The sequence below is a fragment of the Triturus cristatus genome, chromosome 8 (assembly GCF_964204655.1).
Source record: "Triturus cristatus chromosome 8, aTriCri1.1, whole genome shotgun sequence".
Lineage (NCBI taxonomy): Eukaryota > Metazoa > Chordata > Amphibia > Caudata > Salamandridae > Triturus > Triturus cristatus.
Window position 1 is genome coordinate 907,579,700 of NC_140591.1, and position 15,323 is coordinate 907,595,022.

A 15,323-nucleotide genomic window follows, 5' to 3' on the forward strand; every position below is an offset into this window, starting at 1 on the left:
AAGAACACAGTAAAAACCATAAGTATCCAATGGTAAAATATGTAAGGTAATTCTCACCACAGTAATTTCATTGGCGGAACTACACTAAAAAGGCATAACGTCTAAATAAGCTTAAGATTCTCTTAGTTTTTTAGATTGAATAACCCATACCCAACTCAGGAATTTCACCATGGCAATAACTATTGGTTCATTGGTTGATGTCTGCAAAATCCTTAACGCCTCCATGGCAGATCTAGTACCCAGGTTCATACAGGTGGTTTTCAACCATTTCACCCTAAGTAGCTTATAGGCCGGGCATACAAAAAGGACATGGGGTTTGGATTCCGTCTGGGCTAAACATACAGGGCATTGCTCTGACCCATGCCTAAGTCATTTGCTTGTAAAGGCATTAATAGGGAAAGAGCCAACCATAAACTGATGGTATATTTTCCTGCCCATCGGTCTTAGGATGACATCCCAATAAGCTTCAAGCACAAAGTACTGTTTGAACGTCAAACAATCCCTAGACAAGTTGGGCCTCATAGTGGAGGAAAAGTAATTGTTCTTAACCATATCCCAGTAAGCAGCCTTAAAATCCCTTTTAGACGGGAACAGATTTTCTTCTGGATGCTTCCACAAACCACTCATCCCCCATCCCACACAGGGTGTTTTTAATATTCTGTAGCCATTTGATCTTGCCTTGACAACCAAACCCCCTGAAATCCAGTAGGGCTTTAGCATATTTGGAAAGCTCTGGGGTAACCCAGAGCCTTCTCCAAAACGCTATTGGTCTGTATCGTGCAAGATCTTCAATGCGTAAACAACCCAGATCCAAAAAGAGGGGCAACAATGGGGATGATTGCGGGAGGCCCGTAATAACTCTAACAAATTTGTTCTGGGCTAATACCAATGGTGTGATGTTCTCAAAACCACATAATTCAGCACCATATAATGTTGATGTAACGACTTTGGTGTTGTATATCTTGAGAACAGGGGCAATTGACTTGGTGAACGAACGCCTATGCTCTTTTATGGGAGCTCCTGCCAACTGAACATGTTTTAAGGCTAACAGGTCACTCTGAGGCTTCCAGTTCAGTTTCCTGCCTAAAGTAATCCCCAGATACGTAAACGCATCTGTCTGTTCTAAAAGGACTTTGTTCATGTACACACTACCTTTGATGCTTTTATGTTTGTGAAAAAGCATGAACTTTGTCTTGTCCACATTTACCACCAGCCCATGATCTTGGCAAAACACCTCAAACCTAAACTGACCTGTAGTCCCTTCTGTGTCTTAGATAGGATCAAGGTGTCGTCCGCGAATATGAGCAGTGGTTTCCTCAGTCCCGCCAAGACATGGGCATCTGTAGGGCATGTTGAATAATAGTGGACAACCTTATCGATGAACAGAGAAAACAGCGTGGGTGCAAGGACACATCCTTGGCGCACACTCTTTGAGACAGGAAATCTATTGGTAACCTCACCATGGGAGCCCCACCGTACCTGTGCATAGTTCGTAGTATGTAATTTAATTAATATGGCTAATAGCTCCCGAGGCATCCCTGCGTCCATGAGGACACTCCACATCTTATTACGGGGAACCAAGTCAAATGCAGACTTAAGATTGGTAAAAGCTGCATAAATGAAGCCCCCCCCCATGATACACACTCGCCAGTAAGTCATTACAAGCCTAATAACCTGGTCAATGGTACTGGTAAAAGGGCGAAAGCCAGTCTGCAGAGGTGATAAAATCTTGTGATCCTCAATCCATATGTGGATTCTACGAAGTACCAGCCTGGCAATTATTTTTTGCATTGAGTCAATGAGGCTAATCAGCCTATAATTACCGGGTAACGAGCGATCGCCCTTTTTATGTATAGGTATCATCACAGCTCCTGACCAGGTATCAGGGATTGGCGCACCACTGACTATGGCATTAACTATAAACGTAATGTAGGAAACCCAATTATTTTTATCATACATAAACAAATCCGCCGGTATACAATCCGGTCCTGGTGCCCTACCTTTCGGGATCAGTGAGAGAACCGAATCAGCTTCGGAGCTGTCAAACGATAGGGTAGTGGACAAGGTGCCAATATGGGGGTGGGTTATGTTGTTATTTGAAATAGAAAATTGTGCTTCAAAATATGAAACCCACAATTCTGGTGCTACGTGATTGACTGGTATATGTGGGGTTCCACTACCACCGCACTTAACTAGCTGACAGAATTTTACCATATCTCTCTCACTGCTTGCCTCGAGCAGATCGAGCCATCTTTTATCATCCCATTCCTTTTTGGCAGTTTTTTAATTGCTTTATACCTGGCCCTGGCCAATCTAACCTCTCCCATATTCTTGGACCTAATGGCATTTGTTAGAATCCGATATGCCTCTCTGCAAGATTTATTGTACCAGGTAGCCGTTTTTACACCTGGCTTGCTCTTCCTTGGATTAGACTGAATGAAAAAAGATTTTAAGTTGGAGAATAGATCACTATGAACTTTTGGGACAGCAAGGTTAATATCCTCCTGGGTGGCACAGTTGTTAAGAATGGCGACTGAGTGGGCAACCATAGCCTTCATCTGCTCCAGGTCCTCTTCTCTGTCGGCAAGCCTGGCCCATCTGACTCTCCTATCATCATTCGAGACTACTACGTCTAATCAGGTGTGGCCATCGTCCTTATTGGACTTATCCATTGGACACGGAGCCTTAATTGTCAGTACCAATGAATCATGATCACTTTCGGTCCACTCAACTACCAGCATATCTTGTAGGAAGGCCCACAATTCCACATTGAGAAGAATATAGTCTATCCAACTTCTTCTTAAACCATTACTGAAGGTGTATGCCCCCTTCCGATCTGACTGAGACCTCCCATTAACTGCCCTAACTCCTCTTTCCAAGCACAGCCCCTTAAGCTGCAATGCTGCTTCCGTCCATTTATTAATTGGGCTAAGTTCTAGGGGCGGAATGCTCCATTGTAGGTCCTCCTCGGAGCTTAGATTACCATCCTCTCGATCAAGGGGTTCAAAGGAACAATTAAAATCACCCGCTATAATCAGGTTACATCCTGCCCTCCAACTGTCCAAGAATCTCTCAAGAAGAGCAACTGCCTCAGAGCGCCTCCCACCCGGCAGCCCTCTTGCATAAATATTAATTAGTAAAATGTCACAATCATGACCCATCCTTAACCGAAGAGCCATAATATCTGGGCTATCGATCGGTTCTACCTCAACAGTGTAACCAGATTGTTGTCTCACCCAACAGGTGAGTCCACCAATTGGTCTTCCCTTTCGTCCCCCTTGGGCTGGTTTTGAAAAGTTCAGAAACCCAGGGTAATAAACTTGGTCCAAGGATCATGTTTCTTGGAATGCCCAGATATTATGCTGTTCGATAAAAATAGACCAGTCGCTTGATACTGTTTTAGACAGAAGCCCCGCAATGTTCCAAGAACCCACTGTGATGCTAGACTTATCGTGCCCTGAATGTGTACTCAAGAGGGCCATTTGGGCTGCAGGTACATTCACAATACTTGATGCAGCCATACCGGGTGAACTATTTGGTAGGAATCATTCAACCTGAGGCACACTAGCTAAACTTTCCTTCTTGCCCTCCAAACGCGATTCCTCCCTAGAAATGTTAGCACCCCCTAAGTGACCAGGGTTTTCACCATTAACATCCCTCGCTATTCTAATAGTACTAATGTTAGTAGGGTCAGCAGGGTCACAAGTGCCTTGATCAAATCCCCTATACCCCCAATGATGCTTGTTGTTGTTAACACGGTGCCACCAACAATGTTGTGTCAATCGATGCCTTCCAGGGAAGAAAGGGCATCAAATCGGTTGTTCACGGGGACAGAGTGGTTAAATTGCCCCAAGGGGTGGATTGTCCCTCTCCAGTTGACAAGGCTAGGAGCTATCATGGGTCGGTAGAAATACCCCAGTGGAAGCACTGAAATAGTGTCCCTTGCATCGCGGGTCCCTGCCTTTGACAGTATATACTGAACCAGGCTAAGTGTCCTAAAGCTCAAAACCACACAATCACCCCGTAGAGTTTTTTGGGACTTTCCAACCCAGGGTACCCTACGTACCATTTTGAATTAAAAAAACTGTTGGGTTGTTATCTCTGTTCTAGAGTTTAACAGATGTAATGCATTATTTCGCAGGGTAGACCAATGCTCCCGCGTCTGTGGTGCGAGCTCAGGGACATTACCCAAAATAATAGTATAAGGTGTGGCTTCCGCCGGGAGGTGTAGAAAAGTAGGGGTATATGACTCATCCACTGAGGGTTGTTAGATTGAGTGTATTCTGCCAACACTTGGAACCTGCTGGACACCCTGGTCAATAGGACCACCGCTAGATAGGAGGTTAAGTTGACTATTTCCCAAGGTCGCGTCAGTGTAGTGAGGTGGGATATTTATCTGGCCGTCTATTTTGCAAACCCCCCACCACCCGGTTTTGGGAGTTACCCCCACCGCACAATTGTGCAATAGGATTACTCAAAGAGCTCTTAGGAAGACCCTGCTCTATTTTAATGAGCCTATCTTCAATCGAGGCTAGTTTCAGCAACAAGGGTTCAATTAATGTTGACATTTTCTGCAATAACTGTTTAGAGAGATCGACCTCAGAACAATTGGCTATTTTGGTAATATCATCTACAGGAAAGCAATCACTAGTAGTAGCCAAAGAAGATTGCAGATGCCCCCCGCACCCCTTTGCAGGTGCCTTCCGACTTATACCCCTGGGTGGATGTGAATGTGACTTTGGTGGGCCACGAGCTTTCCTTTTCTTCATTGGAGGTTCCCCCACCTCCCCCACATCCCTCTGTTTAACCTGCTTGGCCTTCTTCCCCCTAGTAATGACCGGTGAGGCTCTAAGAGAGCCTTCTGGGCTTGTTGGAGTAGAAGGAGGCGAAGGTGTTAAATCAGGTGAGGGCTGTCTAGATGGCCTAAGAGGAACAGCAGCAGGGGTGTCTGAGTGCATGGATGAAATGGAGGGGGCTGGATTACCTGGACCTGTTAATATGAAAGGATCAAGCTATAACCTACGCTCTGTTATTTGAATCTCATGGATAAGCGCAGATTCAGCCCTAGATAGGAAGGCATCGAGGGTTCCCACAACTCCCGCACCCACTCCCATTTTACGTTTGCCCAGTATGCTGTCCCCTACAGGTGGCATGGCGGAATGAAACAACAGCTAAGCTGACCCCTCTACTAATAGACCTAACGTAGGAGGGGTGGCCCAGACCAGCCTCCTCCAGACTCGGACAGGCTCAGACGGGCCCGCCCTTGGTCCGGGCTTCGTCCGGGCTGCGACCCGCGTGCGTCCCGTGCCGCAGGTGGAGAGGCAGCGCTTTAAGCGCAGTGACCATGCCTCCCCCTCACTCGCAGCAGCTGGTCCAAGGAAGTTGCACTCTGAGAGATAGAGTCCTCTCCCGGAGTGTTGGCGCAGGCAGTGGGTGATTATTATGGTCAAAATCAGCCCTGGGACATCGTCCCACCAGGGTGCCCCCACCAACACGGAGAAAGCGGGCAAAGGACAGGAACCACAGGTGCATTCACAAAAGCAGGTACCATAGAATCCCACGCCGTGGGGGGAGAGGCAGCGCTTTAAGTGCAGTGACCATGCCTCCCCCTCACTTGCGGCAGCTGGTCTGAGGAAGTTGCACTCTGGGAGATAGAGTCCTCTCCTGGAGTGTTGGCACAGGCAGTGGGTGATTATTAAGGTCAAAATCAGCCCTGGGACCTCGTCCCACCAGGGTGCCCCCACCACCACGGAGAAAGCGGGCAAAGGACAGGAACCACAGGCGCAGTCACAAAAGCAGGTACAAGAGAATCCCGCTCCGCGGGGGGAGAGGCAGCGCTTTAAGCGCGGTGACCACGCCTCCCCCTCACTCGCGGTAGCTGGTCCGAGTAAGTTACACTCTGGGAGATAGAGTCCTGTCCCGGAGTGTTGGAGCAGAAAGTGGGTGATTATTAAGGTCAAAATCAGCCCTGGGACCACGTCCCACCAGGGTGCCCCCAACACCATGGAGAAAGCGGGCATAGGACAGGAACCACAGGCGCAGTCAAAAAAGCAGGTACCAGAGAATCCCTGCTGCACTCATGAAGTGGACACTGGGGACAGTCTGCCTGTGAAGAATAAGATCTACAGGCAACCTGACCATGCCAGGGACTGTATAAGGACAGAAGACCAAAAGATGTTGGATTTGGGAGTCATTGAACCCTCAGATAGGGCTAGTCCAGTAGTCCTGGTACCTAAACCACACACCAAATATGGCAAGAGAGAAATGAGGTTTTGTGTTGTCTACAGGGGTATCAATGCAGTCACTATCACCGATGCCCATCCAGCCCCATGGCAGATGAGCTGATAGATACTTTGCCTCAGTCAAGTTTCTAAGCACATTTAACCTGACAACTGGCTACTGGCTGATCAGACTAGCTGATGATGCAAAGCCAAATACAGCATTTCCTACAAGTAGTGGGAACTATCAATTTGTGGTAATGCCCTTTGGTTTGAAGAATGCGCCTGCCACTTTCCAAAGGTTGGTGAATCAAGTCCTTACACGTCTGGAAGACTATAGTGCAGCATATCTTGATGATATTGCGGTCTTTAGCTTCACCTGGGAGGATCGCCTGGTCCACCTGAGGAATGTTTTGTATGCCCTGCAAAAAGCAGGCCTAACTATCAAGGCTACTAAGTGCCAGATAGGGCAGAGTCAGGTTGTGTACCTGGGCCACCTTGTAGGTGGAGGCCAGGTTCAACCACTGCAGAGCAAAATCCAGACCATAATGGACTGGGTTGCTCCCACTTCCCAGACTCAGGTGAGAGCCTTCTTAGGCCAGACTGGGTACTACAGAAGATTTGTCAAGGGGTATGGATCAATAGTGACACCCCTGAATTACTTAACCTCTAAGAAAATGCCTAAAAAGGTTCAGTGGACAGTTAGCTGTCAAAAGGCATTTGATGACCTGAAGCAGGCCATGTGCACTGCTCCCATTCTGCAAAGTCCTGATTACTCCAAAAAGTTCATTGTACAAACAGATGCATCTGAGTTGGGCGCAGGGGCTGTACTGTCACAGTTGAATGATGAAGGTCAGGATCAACCAGTAGCTTTCATAAGCAGAAGGTTGACCTCCAGAGAGAAACGTTGGTCAGCCATTGAGTGGGAGGCCTTTGCTGTGGTTCTTTGCTGTGGTTTGGGCTCTGAAGAAGTTGAGGCCATACCTGTTTGGTACTCACTTCATTGTTCAGACAGATCATAAGCCCCTCTTATGGCTAAATCAGATGAAGGGTGAAAACACGAAACTTCTCAGGTGGTCCATTTCCCTACAGGGGATGGACTATACAGTGGAACATAGACCTGGGAGTAACTATGCCAATGCAGATGGACTCTCCAGATATTTCCACTTAGAACATGAAGACTCAACTGGTCAAGGTTAGTTTAATGTCCACGCTTTGGGGGGGGGGGGGGGGGTTGTAGGAGAGTAGGATCTGCTTCACATGTTTGCCCCCACTTTTTGCTGGTGCTTCACTGTTTTTCGACTTTAGTCTGGCTGGGACCCTGCTATTCAGGGCCCCAGCCTAGCTGCTTCCTCTCTAAATTGATTGCATGTACTTTAGGTACACTCCAGATTGGATTCTAGGGTACCCTTGTGAGTCCCTAGTATATGGTATACTATGTACCCAGGGCATAGGTACCCCAGAGGCCTGTCAGGGGCTGAAGCATGTATTGTGCCACCCCTGGAAAGCCCTTAAAAATGACACCACAGGTCTGCTACTGCAGCCTGGGTAAGGTGGCGCATGCACCCCTTACTGAGGTATAGGTTCACTATGCCTCACCTACCACTGCACATAGTAACCTATCAGTCACCCCTATGGCAGGCCTTATCAATCCTGAAGGCAGGGTGCTTGGTTATATGGGAGAAGGTGCCCAGGCATGAGCTGAGCCCCTCTGCAGCCTTCAGAATCTCTTCTCCGGGGTTGTCAGTAGTGCAGCCTGACCATGTACTCTTAAGTGCATTATATCTAAAACGGTTAATGCTAACTTTGGACTGGCTGCATGGAAAAATGACGTGTTTTCTGTCAAACACACTGGAATCATACCCCCACATCAATTCCTGATGTGAGAATATTATCCCACCCTTCTAGAGGGAAAGACAGGGTAGTACTGGTGTACCCAGTAGAAATCTAATAGAGCCCTTGCATCACAAAATGGATGCTGCAGCCACAGACATAGGTCTGGCCTCCTGCTGCTGACCGAAACTCCAGCAGGGGAGGCCTGGACAATAGGTTTCCTGTCACAGGGAGGTGTAACCACCTCCCAGACAGGCTTATGTGTTTTGGGGCTGGGTGGGAGCACTCTCAGAGTGCTTTGAAGTCCTGCACTGGGGGCACATTTGGTGTCCCTGTGCATAGTCCAGCTCAAACCGTTTCAGGGGCTTCCAGACCCTGCTCTGGTGCAAAACTGGACAAAGGAAATGGGTGTAGCCACCCCTCTTTCCAAACCCTCCAATAGGTGGGTCCCCAGAGTTAGTCCAACCCCTTCCTTAGGTATAAGTAAGGAACCTCTGTAACCAGAACTTTAGATATCCCTGGATGAAACTCTGAAGCTGAATCCTGGAACTTCGATGCTCTTCTAAACACTAGAGGACTGAAGAAATCTCCCATGGGGTCAAGGAGTGACTCCCCTGCTTAGCAGGCACCTACAAAGCATTTTGCCGGTCTGCATCTCCGAAGCTCCTGCCGGACTCTGAAGTATTTGCAGCCCAAGAAGAGGATTGCCAGACATCTCAGAGGCTGTCCCAAGTCCCCAGCAAAGCTGAGACCTGCAGCCCTCGTGAGTAGCGTGGAACCGGAACTCCTGGTCACCATGCACTTTTGCAAGTGCATTGACTTCTCAACGTCTTTTAAAGGTGTGCTTTGGATTACTTGTAGCTCCCACCTCGAGCAGAGAATCCACTGAATATTGATGGCCTAGTCACCCCGAGTGACCTGCGGGCCGCCATTTTGTGCTTCCTCTTGAGGTCCCTTCGCAATCCCTGGTCTGTCAACTGGAGGGTAACTTTGATTTTCCTTGGGCTTCCCTGGTTGCTCCAGACGTGCCCTGACTCCGTACGAAGTGGTGAGTCCATCAGACCTTGCTGGTCTGCACCGAAGCATCTTTCATCTTTCTGTGTGGGTTGCTGTTGCCAAGGCTTGTTGTGTTCAATCCAGGCACTGCAGCACTCGACGTCCTTTGTGGGATAGCTCGAATACAGCTTCTGGTCATCCTCAACACCTCCTGGTCCTCGTGGCTGAAGAGTCAAGCTTCCCCTTCTTCACCTAAAATCACCCGACATCGGTGGGCATCCGCCTATCGTCCTCCTGGTCACTGGCAAGTGACCCAGACTCTGTCCCCTCTGCTTTCAGGTTCTTCTCGACTTCGATCCAGGCTTGGATCTCTTCGGACACTTCGCATCTTCCCGGCAGCAGCACTTCTTTGCCAGCTCCCATTGAAATTGACGACGCGACCTGACACCATTTGATACCAATGCACCCGGCTTCCCTGGGTGAGGTAACATGAGTACTCCGGTGCTCCCGTGGGTGTTGACCCTAGAACTTCCTAAGTTCTAAAGGGTTTGGTCCAGACTCATTTCTAAGTGTCCCTAATCTTTAAAAATCTAACCACGACTTTTCCCATAGAAGCTAACTGGAGCTTGCGGCTGTGTTCTCACACTGCACACAGCCCCCGTGGGTCCCCCGTGTCACTACCTTGGGTGGTTCCTTGGGGTCCCATCGATTCTACAGGCTCTGGGCCTTGTGTCTAGTGAAGTTGTGGTTCTTATACCACTATTATAGTATATGGTTTGGCTCGCTCCTAGGGCCTGACGTGTATTTGTGCTTATTACTGTAATATTTGAAGTGTAACTTATGTGTTTTGACCTCTAGCCTCATAAAGAGACTAGGAGGGTGTGTTTAGAAATAAATACATTTATTTTATATATATACCTGGTGTGTTTGCCTTTCATTTAGCCATTCAAAAGATTATAGACTGGTAAAACAAGCTGCTTTACATTCCTTCAAGACTTAGCCTGAAGACTGCTTTTCATAGCTACCACTAGGATAGCTTTCAATAAAGGTTGTCTTTAACCTATCATCATTAAGGGGTTGTTTGGACTGGTACAGGGTGCCCACTATAATTAGTGGACAGCATATACCACGCCAACTTCTCACACTGCGGATGGTAATTTGCTCGGGACCCAAAATATAAAACCGCACATGCAGTTTTCTGAAAGTTTACATTTGTGCAATTAAAAGAGGGCTACTCCAGCGCCGGGGCATGACACATCATGCAGCAATAATATTATTATTGGCGCAGCGGAGGAGCTATAAAATCTTGACACAAACTAGGTACATTTTCCCCAACACCATATCACTGGAAGTTCCCGAAATGTGAAAACGGCATTTGTCAGAGCTACGAGCTGTGAAAAAATCTGTTAGTTCCACAGACCTAAATCTGTTGATTTAGCTGTAAACTCTGCATTTTAAGTCACTGTCTGGTCCCTGACTGAAATCAGAAGACAGCAATTTAAACCTATGTTGTGGTATGGTTAGAATAATCTATATTTTCCGTCACAAAAAAAAGAAATATTAACCACAACAAGAGTTGGCGTGATTCAGAAGCCGGGCAGAGAGTAATAGATTTACGCATTTTTTTTGACAATTTGACTTTAAACTATGTTGAGGAATAGAGGAAACACATCCTAACACCGCTTTTCTTTCACATTCTTTTCTACTGCAAAAAGAGAGTTTGACAAAAAATATATATCTTTAAAATAAAAATGTCCTTAAAAAATAAAATTGCACAGCTCCAGAAATAAAACCTTCCCATGCAAAATATTCTATTTTAATCTGCGTGAAAGCTCTCTGTCTCGAGGTGCAGCTCTTCTCTTCTTGTGTCTCATAAATTATCGCAGTAATGAAGCAGTCATTCATTGGAAGGAGATGACAAATGGCTTGCCCTAGGAGGAACTTAAGAATGGGCGAGTAGATCATTTTCATATTTGGTGAAAACAATATTAAGTACCCAGACCCCTGTGATTGCCCTAAAAAATGAATAATCTGAGGTGAGGGGCTTGGCAGTCAGCCTAAAAAATAACCTGAGCTTTCCCTGTCGTTTGTTAGATTTTGCTATAACAGCATGCATTGTGGGTAAATGAGCAATCAGCGGGAACCGTGTTACAACTGGAGTGTATTCGATAAATTTATCTTAGGTATTGCTTGGTACTGGCAAGACCTTAGCGCTTAATGGCCCCCGCGTGTGACTGTGAGTGAGCACAGTTCCTATTTACCACTGAATGCACCATTTATACTGCATCAGTTTATACTTAATATTGCACTACAGTTCAATTCGTTTTATCCCTGTGATATACTTTTCCCCGCACCATAATAGTGTGCTGCTGTCAAAGATTCTTCAACACAAATTGGGTGGAAAGATGGACATATATATATCACATTTCGCAATACAAAAATTGTTTTAGTCAGCTTTGTGTAAACTGGACTGTGACAGAATTGTTTTTCACATGCCCTGCTGATGTGTTTTTCATTGCTTGGGAGGGGGGATGGGGCAGAAATATTTATATTCGATTTACATCTTCCCTTCATGCACCGTTCATAGCTTACAAAGAGTATCATAACAAGCATTATAAATGCAATAGGTCTTGCCTTAGATTAAGTTAAAGCCATTTGCTTTGCTAATGGTATTGTATAGCAAAGCAAATTGCTTTAACTTAATGAAAGGTGAGACCTATTGCATTTTTAATGCTTGTTCTTATAAGTTGCTGTTCTTTTTCAATATTTTTTACAATCTTTAAATAAATGTTATAGTATTCTACTTTTAAACATTCTCCTCATTCTGTCTTTATGTTCTTTTAGCCTTCTTTCAATATGCATTTTTTTCCTCATAAAATTATTTTCTTTTACCATATCATTTTTTTCTTTCCTTCTGCTCTGTTGTAGAACTTCTCTTTTTCTTTTCAACATTTTAAAATTGCTTTAAACTCTGTACAACTCTTTTAACAAACTTTGTAGTTCTCTTACCAGAAGATTTCATTTCGTGTCTAACATTTTGGGCTTCACCTAATTTCCTCTTTTTAGTTTTCTTTAAGTAGTACTGCTTTTCTTCCTCCCTTCTCATTAGATCTTTTCTTCCCATCTTCAATTTGTATCCTAAAAAAAGGTAAATAGCTAAAAAATAAAGAATAGTTTTAATACTTTGTTACATAATTATAAAGTTTACAAATAATTATATATTAATAATCACAATAATAAATAGTCAATTGCTTACAGTTGCATTAGCAATAGAACAACTAACTATGTATGATGTCATAGTTTGCACATTAGTAAACCTGCCTGAAGAGCACACAGACCTTTAAACAGTCACACAGGAAGGATTGCTGTTTTAAATTAGGCTAGACGTAACATTCAGACTACTTGGTGACTAGTAATGGTGCAAGAGAAAAGTATGTTTTAAGACATGTTGGCAGGGGTATTAGTAATTAGGCTAATTTGTATGAGCCTTTGGAAACATGCTCTAAACGTAGGTATCTGCTTGAAATGAGAAGTGCAGTCTCTCAAGTTTAAAGGTGTACGTGCTCCTGAACTGAAGTATGTCTCCACTTGTACATGTTTTCTCACATTTGTTATGCATCTGAAAATGCTAACTTTAAAAGTTGACAGCTTCTCATACAGGTAAACAAATCGCAATCTTCTCAGTTGTGCTCTATCATTCCCTTACACAAACATTTGTAGCTGTTATAGAGCCTCTCAAATAGATTTTGCAATGCCTACATACCCTGTTTTATGAACCGAAACGAATATATACAGCTTTTTCTACACACATTTAGATAGCATGCAATGTAAAACTCAGATATTCAAGTATATGTATGCTACTTTTTATGTATCATTCCAATAGCAAAAGCTACAGACACATACATGTATCCCTTCAGCAATATGGTAAGACTTACAATAGTAACCTAGGAAGGACTGCTGTTTTAAATTTGGCTATGCCTAATATTCAGAAAGTTAAAGAATAGTGAACCTGCAAGAGAAAAGTGAGATTTAAGACATGTTGGCAAAGGGATTAGTGAATAGGCTACTACGTATGAGTGTGTGGAAAGGTACACTCAAAGTAGGCTGTATTAATTTAGGTGTATGCTTGAAATGGAAACTGCAGACTGTCAAGTTTAAAGGTCTGCATGCTCTTGTGGCTGAGGTATGTGTCTATTTGTGGATCTATTTTCATGCGTATTATGTATGTGAACATTCTAGTACCTTCTCCTATAGGTCCCATTTCAAGCAGACACCAGAAAGTAGCAAGAGAGCTGTAGAATGAACCAAGAGAATTACACAGAGAAGCAGTGCAGAAAGAAGCAACAGAGGTGCAGAAAGAGGCCCAAAAAATGTAAAAAGTGGCAAGAGAAATGCAGAAAAGGGTATGAGAGTTAGAGAAAGAGGGAAAAGGGGTACGGCAAGAGGCAAGATTGGTGCAGAAAAAAGCAAGAGAAATGCAGAAAGAGGCAAGTGATGCACAGAAGGAAGACAGTAAGATGCAGAAAGACGCAAGAGAGGTACAGAAAAAGGCTAGAGAATTGCAGAAAGAGGCAAGAGAGGTAGTGAAAGAGTCAAGAGGGGTGCTGAAAGAGGCACAAGAGGTGCAGAAAGAAGCTAGTGAGGTGCAGAAAGAAGAGAGTGAGGTGCAGAAAGAAACAAGAGGAGTACAGGAAGAGGCAAGAGAAGTTCAGAAAGAACCAACAGAGGTACAAAAAGAGGCAAGAGAAATGTAGAAAGGAAAGCACAAACAAGCAAAAGGAGTTCAGAAACAAGCAAGACAAGTGTTCAAAGAAGCAACAGAGATGCAAAAAGAGGTAAGAGGAGTACTGAAAGATGGAAGAGAAGTGTAAAAGAGGCAAGAGAGCAGAAAGAGGTACTAAAGGTGCGGAAAGAGGAAAGAGTGGTGTAGAAAGAAGCAAGAGGGGTACAGAATGAAACATGTGAAGTACACATAGAAGCAAGACAAGTGCACAAAGGTGCAATAGAAGTGGAAAAAGAGGCAAGAAAAGAACAGAAAGAAGCAGGAGAACTCCAGAAAGAAGAAGAGACATCCAGAAAAATAAAGAAAGGTGGATTTTTCCACCTGTAAAACAAGCTACCAGCTTTTAAGCTACCATCTTCAGATGCCTAACATGTACGAGAATACATGAACAAATAGACACATACCTTAGACACAAGAGCACATAGATCTTTAAATTTAACAGACTGCATTTCCCATTTCAAGCAAACACGTACATTTCAATGGTGTACTTTAACTATACATTTCCACACACTCATACGAGGTAGCGTAATCAGTAATCCCGCTCACAACATGTTTTAAACCTTACTTTTGTTGTGTAGCTTCACTATTTACCAATGAATGTTGGGCGTAGCGAAATTTTAACTTTAAACAGCAATCCTCCTCATATCACTCTTGTAAGTCTTACCCTATTTCAGGAAGCATTCATGTATGTGTCTGTACCTTTTGCTAGTGCCATGATATATACAAAGAAACATACAAATTCTTGAATACCTGTGTTTCAGACCGCATGCTCTCTTAACCTATGTACAAGAAAGTGTATGTATTCCTGTCTACTCATAAAACAGTGCACATGGGTGGTGAGTAGTCTACTTCAGGGGCTCTATACCACCTACATATGTAAGACATGTCTATATGTGGGGCCAAATGACATAACAGAACTAAAAAGATTTCTCCTACCAGCTTTTTAAGCTAGCTTCTTCTGATGCATAACACATGTGTCAATGCATGTACAAGTAGACACATACCCCAGTCATGATTGCAAGCAGAACTTTAAACTGCACAGACTACACTTCCCATTTCAAGCACACATCTAAATTTGCATGACCTACCTTGAGTGTACCTCTCCACAGATTTATAAAAAGTAGCCTAATCAGTAATCCCTCTGCTAACATGTCTTAAACATCACTTTTATCTTGCAGCTTCACTATTTACCAAGTGCTCAGAATGTAATTTACAAGAGGGGTGCAGAAAGAAGCAAGAGAAGTGCACAAAAAAGCAACAGAGGTACAGAAAGAAGCAAGACGAGTGCAAAAAGAGGTAAGAGGGGTGCTGAAAAAGGTAAGAGAGGTAGAGAAAGAGGGGTACAGAATGAGGCAAGAGGAGTGCAGAAAGAATCAAGAGATGCATTAAGAACTATAAGTGGGGGATATAATGACAATTTGATACCAGAATTGAGAAAGGCTCTGAAAACTCATAAGGAAGATACCTCCATTGTTATGAAAAAAAGTGACAAG